This window comes from Pteropus vampyrus, unplaced genomic scaffold (genome assembly GCF_000151845.1).
Source record: "Pteropus vampyrus isolate Shadow unplaced genomic scaffold, Pvam_2.0 Scaffold212, whole genome shotgun sequence".
In the NCBI taxonomy this organism is placed as follows: domain Eukaryota; kingdom Metazoa; phylum Chordata; class Mammalia; order Chiroptera; family Pteropodidae; genus Pteropus; species Pteropus vampyrus.
Window position 1 is genome coordinate 981,393 of NW_011888993.1, and position 7,516 is coordinate 988,908.

A 7,516-nucleotide genomic window follows, 5' to 3' on the forward strand; every position below is an offset into this window, starting at 1 on the left:
GATTTCGGTTAGAAGTGGGGGGCAGGGGGCGGCTCTATGAAATTCTCATGTCAAAGCTTTTCTAGGCAGCGTTCCTCCCCTGTCCACTCGCCCTTCTCACGAGGATGGCTCCAAGCTCTGGCTCCACCTTCGGTCCCTACCCTGAGACCCAGCCCTGGGTGCAGCCACCAAATCGGTATCTCCCCTGGACACCCCCCAGGCTGCTAGACGCAGCATCTTCCCCTGATCTGTTAGGCCCCATGGTCCACCTCGATCCCCCAAGACAGAGCATCAGCCTAGCCTCTTCTCCCCTACTCACCTGATGTGCAACTCTGCTTTCCATCCCACAGCCCGTTGCCTGCACCAGCCCTCCACTCTCTCCCATCTGGACTTCAAGCCACCTCCCAGCTCTGAGCAGCCTTCGCTCTTGTCACCTTCCATTTGAGTCTGGCCCTCCCTCACTTAAAGCTCTCCCATGGCTCCCTATTGCCCTTGGGATAAATTCCCAGATCTGAGGCTAGCATGGATGACTTTCACCCCCCGGCCTTGCCCAGCTTCACCTGGGCACGACCTCCAGGACTCTCTTCCAAAAGGCATCTTCCTCTCTGCACACACGTTGAACACAGACTGTCTAAAATTGGTAGATAAGTGGATATTTATTCTATAACCACCTCCTCATGCTAGAAAGAACTCAGCCTCAGGCTTTGCTGGGAGGGTTCCCAGGGCGAGTGGGTAGGAACAGAGCTGAGGACACATTCCAGGATGCTAGTAGTGCCAAGACAGAGGGACACACCCAGGGATGAAGGAACCCAGAGCTGGAACGGGGTCTCTGCCTGGTGAGTCCACAGGAGGCTTCCTGGAAGAGGGGACCCTTACCCACCAGTCTTTAGATCTCTCAGCCAGGCACACTCCACAGGGGAGAGTGAATACAGATTTGTGGATTGCCTGAGAAGCCACAAGACCACACACACACACACACACACACACACACACACACACACCCATCTCTTGGTGTGTGTCATCTGCCAGGAAGGAGGAGACGCTTTGCTCTAAGCAGTAGCATCCTGAGCTTGGGAGCAGCTTTGAGAATTTGGGGAGGCGCAGTTGAGAGCAGTCTGTGAGATGGGGGGGTACCCCTAGGAGTTATGTTACTCCATAACTTGCTGAAATACCACATCCAGCCAGAGCAGGAGGCAGGAAAAGCCCTCGCCAAGAGTGAGTTACAGCCTGGGCAGCCCAGCACAACGTTCTCATTTCCCCTAGCTAACCCGTTTGCCACCCAGGGAGCTTCAAGCTCCACCTCTCTGGGCCTCGGTTTCCCCATCTGCAAAATCCAGGCAGAAGCTGCAAAATGGAGGAAGGGGCTTAGCTTCTAAGCTCTCTCCTCCCACTATACAGAAAAGCTCAGCCTAGGGCTGGGGTTTTATGATGTGGATTTTTTTTTTTTTTTTTTTAAAGGAAAAAGCTGCGAAGCAGCGCTGGGACCTGGGATTGCTCAGACCACCTTAAATCAGCCTCGCCGCCCCAGCTACTGTGGAAATTCCTTTCTCCGCGGTGGTTGGCTGGGCGCGCCAGCCAATCCGCCCGCGGCGCTCCCACATGGGTCCGTGACGTCACAATGACCGTTGACCAATGGGGATCTGGGAGAAGGCAACCAATGGCAGGAGACACTAAGATCATCCGGGCCAATCGGAAGGCGGCGAGGAGCTCCCAGCGGGGTACGGAGAGTATAGATCCCCCCTCCCTAAGAGAAGCTGAGACCCTCGTGGATGCCCGAACCTGGCCGGAGTGGAGTGGGGATCGGCCCAGTTAGTATCCAGAAACGGAGAAGCAAGCCACGCTCTGAGCCTGGCGGGAGCCCCACGTCCAACAGACTACCTTGCAAAAGCACGGCCAGCCGGCGGGGCCGACTGGGTGCCTTTCGCCCTATTTCACCCGTAGCGAAACTGAGGTAGAGAGACATTAAGTCGAGCTAGACCCCCTGGGAGAGGGGATGAGAGTGTCGTCGGAGCCCGGAGGCTCCTAACCGCTCAGTTTTGGTGCCCAGGTGAGATGGGGGAGGGATGAGCCGATGTGTAGGCGAGGGGAGGGGGTTGCTCGTCCCCGTGCCTCAGTTTCTCCGAGCGCGAAAGAAAGAGGATAGGGGAGCAGGGCTTCTCAGTAAGACTACGATCCCCAGAAGCTCGCGCGCGGGCTGTCAATCAAAGTAACGTGGGGCCCTCTCCGGCCCGCGCTCCCCCGCCCGCCGCCTCGCTCCTGCCAGCTCCCGCTCCCTTCCCGCCGGCTCTGGGCCCGGCGCGGTATAATTACAGCCCATTGATCCGACCCGGGCCGGGAAAGCGGCTCCCTCGGGGAGGCCAAGCCTTTGGCTTCCGACATCGCCAACCTCTGCCTACCGCCCCCCCAGCAGAGTTGCTGGGCCACCAGCCAGGCTTGTCCCCTCCTGCCGGTTAAGGCTCGCGGGTGACCTCAGAGCCTCGGTTCCCTGCCACGGTTGGCGGTGAGCCCCCCGGAAAAATCACACACACGTTTCCTTCCCCCCCAGGAATATGGGGAGCCCTCCCGCCATGTTCTAGCGCCCCCCACTGCCTCACGTGACCTTGAGACTCTCGAAGGCCTGCCTCTGGGCCTCAATTTACGAACCTGTATAGTGAGATGGTTGGACAAGACTTATTCGTGAAACCAGTGTTTTTTCCTGTCCCACGTGTGAGCAGCCAGGGCTAGGCTATGCCGGGGACTCAAGGAGAGTCCCCAAGTTTGAGGAAGTGAGGGGAGACCTAGCAGAACCCTCTCAACCCCCTGTGGTCAGGGCTGGGGTAGAGGGCGGGGCCAGGGCCAAGCCAAAAGTGAGGCCTCTGCTTGGGAAGTCGGCAAGGCTTCCTAGATATCAGGTTGGGCGGGTGTTGAAATGGGGGTTCTGCGGAATGCATAGGAGTTGCCTCATTTAAGCAGTGCATTTGTATCACCCTAACCCAAAGTGGACAAAGTGGGTCCCTTACGTCCTCCTTCAGGATTGAGGAGCCATGAACTCTGACCTCTGGCCTTGCGGGGTGGACCTCAACATTACCTGGCTGTGAAGTGGGGAGAGGCGTGCACACCCATGCACTGACCCCTCTGCCCACGTTCACCAGGGTAAGTCAGCATAGGCTCAGCAGCAGGAGGCGCTCCAGGCTCTCCCTGGGTAAGAGCTGGGCAGCTCAGGGGAGCAAAGAAGGGGCGACAAGGAGCCCAGTATGGACTTGGGCTTGAGCAAGTGAGGCTGATAATAGAATCTTCAAGTAAGTTGAGCCCTATAAAGTACTTAACACAATTTGTTGTAAATGCTCAGTAAGGGGCAGCCATTTGGACTCCCAGCATGCCCAAAGAGCCCTTCTCTCCCACCCCAGCCTCGCACCCCTCCGCTGGGGTAAACATTCACTCTCCGTTCCTCTCACACCTTTGATCGCCCATTAGAACGTGAATCAGGTACCATCCTTCCCTCTGCTCAAGCACCTTCCATAGCTCCCCATTACCCTCGGAATAAAATGCAAACTCTCCACTTCTGTCTACACGGTCTGACCCTCCTCTCACCTCCTCCCTCTCTCCCCTTCACATGCTCCCCTCCAGCCACATGGGTCTCCTGCCCGACCTGACCTTCCAACACACCAGATGCTGCCTCAGGGCCTTTGCATGTGCCATTGTTGCCTCTGTCTGGTTTCTCTCCCCATCTTGGATTTAACCGTAGCCTAGCAAGACCTGGGCTGGCCACGCTGGCTGCAGTAGTCCCCCACCTCTCGGCCTGGTCAGCCTCTCTCATCTCATTTCTTTCAGAAGCCTTGTGACTCTCCAAACGCTTATGATGTATTTGTTCGTGTGTCTGCTCAGGCCCAACACAGTGCCTGCTCCATGTATTTGTGGGGAGTGTAAAAGGACAAGCGTGCAGGGGGACAGGATCTTGCCCAGATCATCCAACGTGGGGCAGGGCCCCGGGGCCCGTGACAGGCTGCCCAGCGCCAACCCAGCCTGCAGGGCCCTGATGCAGTCTAAGGTCACACTATCCTGATGGCCTGGGTTCAAATCCCAATTTGACTATGTTACTGCGATTCTGTAAAATGAGGGTTATGATAGGAACTTCTCCATCCCATTGTCATGGGATCAGATAGCTCAATAGATGAGCTGGCTTAAGCTATTACTGTGTGGGCCTCTGTGGGGTGGGGGTGGGGCTGGAGCGGGCACCAAAAGGCATCCCCTGTTTTTAAAGCCTCCGGGGTCTCCTGGTCATCACTTCTATCTATCCCAGACTCCACCCCACCCCACCCACGCCCCTCCATCCCAAGTCTGGGCCTCACCCTCCGTACCTTTTGTCCTGGCATCCTCGCGAGACCCCAGACTGGCCCAGTCCCTTGAAGACACTGGGTGTAGGTGAAACAGACCATGCCCTACTATGGTGAATCTTACTCCTCCAGCTTCGGGTTTATGCTGAGACCTTTCATTCTCTCTGGGTCTCAGTTTTCTCATCCGGAAAAGGGGCTAGCCCTTGATAATGGTAACTGTTGCAGTTATTATTCCTGGGCTAGCTGGTTTATTCTCGACCTTGTGTTTGATGGTCACTCTGCCTCCAAGTAGCCGCGGAGGACCCCGCAGCCCAGCAGCCAGCCCTGCTTCCAGGCTTCTGTCCTAGCTGGTCCTAGCTGGTCCCTCCGGTCCCTCCCCCTCCACCTGAAACACCCTCCCCGGCTGCAGCCATCTCCTCCTGCATGGCAGGCTCCTTCTGTCACCCAGGTCTCAGCTCAAATGTCACCTCCTCAGAGGGACCTCCTATCTTCTGTCATTCTGTCTCCTGCCCCTCCCTGCTGGATTTTTTTTTTTTTCCTAGCACTTGACTGTTCTCTGAAATTACCTTATTTGCTAGTTTATTTGTTGTTTGTCTGCCCCAGACACAGTGGGCTCCGTGACGGTGCAGAAGGGTCCACATCAGGTCTCTGGGCACCCAACACAGCGGCTGGCACGAAGCAGTATATTCCGGCTGATGGTCAGTCTGGCCCAGAGATGCCTAGAAACTTGTCCAAGGTCACCCAGCCTCGCGCTCTCCAGGTGGGCGACCTGCGGCTGCCATTCAGGGGCCCCGGGGTCACCTGCTCCCGGTGTCCCAGGCCCAGCCTGGCAAAATGCCAGTTTGCCCGCCCCCTCCTCCCCCGCAGCCAAGATTACCCAGGAGCCGGCCTAGCCCGTTACCCAACAGGCGGGGTGAGGCCCAGCGGGGGACCGGAGCGCGGGCTCCGCCCCTCCCCGCGCCGGGATCCGAGAGGCGGAGAGGGGAAGACGAGGGGGAGAGGGGAGGAGGAATGGAGGGGGCAAAGCGGGAGGAGGCGGCGGGGAGGGTGAGGAGGGGGAGAGGGCGGAGGGTCAAAGGCGGGGGAGGGGCGGGCTTCCAGGCCTGGCAGGCGCCCAGCCACAGGGCCCGGCGGGGGCGGGGGGCCTGGGCGGCTGGGAGAGGCTGGTGGGGGGAGGCGAGAGGGCGGGGGAGACCAGCGAGGTCGACCGAGGCGGGGTTGCCGGGGAGGGGAGCACAGAACGGGGACTCTTGGAAAGAACCGGAGGGAGAGATGGAGGGAGGAGAGATAAGTCCAGAAAGACCCTGAAGGAGAGAGAAAAATCAGTGGCAGGAAGGAGAAAGAAGAGATGCAAACCTAGAGACTCAGAGCCGCAGAGGCCCTCAGAGCGGGGTCCCCGGGAGGCTAGCAGGAATTCGGGGGGCATGCAGCACCCTCCTGCAGCCCCAGATGTCAGAAAAACAACTAAATACCTCCACAGCCTCCTCCTGAACCCCTGCCTCAGTCTCCCTCCAGCCTGGCTCCTCAGCCCCCCCACCCCCAGAAGATCTTGCTTATCGCACCTCTGGGTGCGCGTTTTGCCCCAGCCCGAACACCTCCCATGGCTCCCTGAGGCCCCACCCCCCCCCAGGCAGGGTCCCGCAGGGCAGGCTCAGGCCCACCCATCTCGCTAGTCTGGCTGCCATTTCCTTACTCTCTCTGTCTTCACTGAACACCTACTGTGTGCCTCAGACAATTGTAAGCTAAGCCCTGGGAATTCGGGAGTAACTAAAAGGGACCGAATCTTTGTTGTCACAGAAGGAACTTGTAGCAAGTGGGGAAAGCCGAGAATGAGAAAATCTCTGTTGATTTAAGTTTTGCGTAAAGATCAAGGCTGCGAAGATAAAGCAAGCTGGAGGGAGGTGGCGATGGCAGAGAGTGAGGTGGCTCTGGGGACAGTGTGTGCCAGGCAGAGGGAAAGGCCTTGCAGAGGTGAGACCCTGCCTGGTCACCCTTGGGCACGGAGAAGAGGCCAAGCATGGTGAAGGTGAAGGCCATGAGAGGGGGTGGCCGTCAGCACTGGGTCCAGAAGCTTCTCTTTATCTTCTGCCCAATGGCTAAGATCCTGGACCCCGGCTCTAGGACCTTCCTGCGTCAGAAGCCAGATTCCACGGCTGTGTGCCCTTGGGCGAGTCACTGGGAGTGTCAAGCCTCAGTTTCCTTTTCCGTGACCCAGTCCTTCCTTCACGGGCATTTTCAAGAATTAGCTAAGAGCTGCAGTCGAAGCCCTGAGCCAAGGCCAGAGTGTAACAGGTGTTCGGCAAGTCACAGCCGTCTGTTACCTCGGCGACCTGGTCTTCCCTCCACTTAGTCCTGGCTGCTCCAAGTGGGGCCAAGAGCTCTGCCAATCCGGGGCAGGAGACCCGGCTGTGGCTCTGCCTTACTTTGTGACTTGGACAATTTTCTGCCCTTCCTTGGGCCTCAGCGTCCCCCTCTGTGCAACAGGGAGAGCGGGAGATCATTTTGAGGTCCCTGAGGTCACCGGTTCCAGGGTCACTGCAGCATGCCTCCTTTGTTTCCGCTCCAAGTCCACGGTCAAGCCGCAAACACCTAGACCCCCCAGGAACGAGGAAGGCCACGCAGATGTTTCAGGCAGCAGGTGTACCTGGCCACCCTGGACTGAATGTTTAATGCGTCACATCCTAGTTACAGCTCATATTCCAAAGGTGTTTTCACGGCCCTGCTGAGCCTTGGGGGCCAAACCCTGAGGAGGGCGGAGGCCGGAGCCTGGCCCTGAACAGCAGGGGTACTCGTGGTTGCCAGGAGTCCCCTTGGGGTGCAGGAGAAGGGTGTGGGGACTGGGCAGGGTCACTCAGGCCACTGAGGCCCATGGGATTCTCCAATGCTGAGGACTTTAGAGCCAGCGTAAGGGCGTGGATGGAGAAACAGGCACAGAGAGATCTAGAAAGACCCTTGGGAAGGGGGAGGTCGGAGAAGGGGAGGGGTCTTGGAGAAGGGATTCCCAGAAGGGAAGAAGCCTGGGAGGAGGACGGGGTAGTCAGAAAGGGATGGGTTCACCCCAGTCCCCGCCGCTCCCCTCCCGTAAAGTCACCGGCCCAAGGAGCTGGGAGCGTCGCTCCTCCTCCCTGAGCCCCACCCCTCCCCCTCGCCTCTCTACCCCCTCCCTATTCCTCCTTCCCGCCCTCCCCTCCTCCCATCCCCTTCCATCCCCCCTTTTCTCCCTC

General features: G+C 58.5%; 1 long non-coding RNA gene across 3 annotated transcripts in view; it reads left to right on the plus strand.

Annotated features, from left to right (window-relative positions):
- The first annotated feature begins 1,628 nt into the window (after nt 1-1,628).
- LOC111747120 overlaps nt 1,629-7,516 on the plus strand; it is an 8,625-nt gene continuing 2,737 nt past the window's right edge. For 2 of the 3 annotated variants that reach the window (XR_002783385.1, XR_002783386.1), the window contains exon 1: nt 5,522-6,930. This is a non-coding gene — a long non-coding RNA (uncharacterized LOC111747120). Of the gene's footprint in view, nt 2,027-5,521; nt 6,931-7,516 lie in introns of those variants that run through there. The other variant, XR_002783387.1, reaches the window with a different exon arrangement.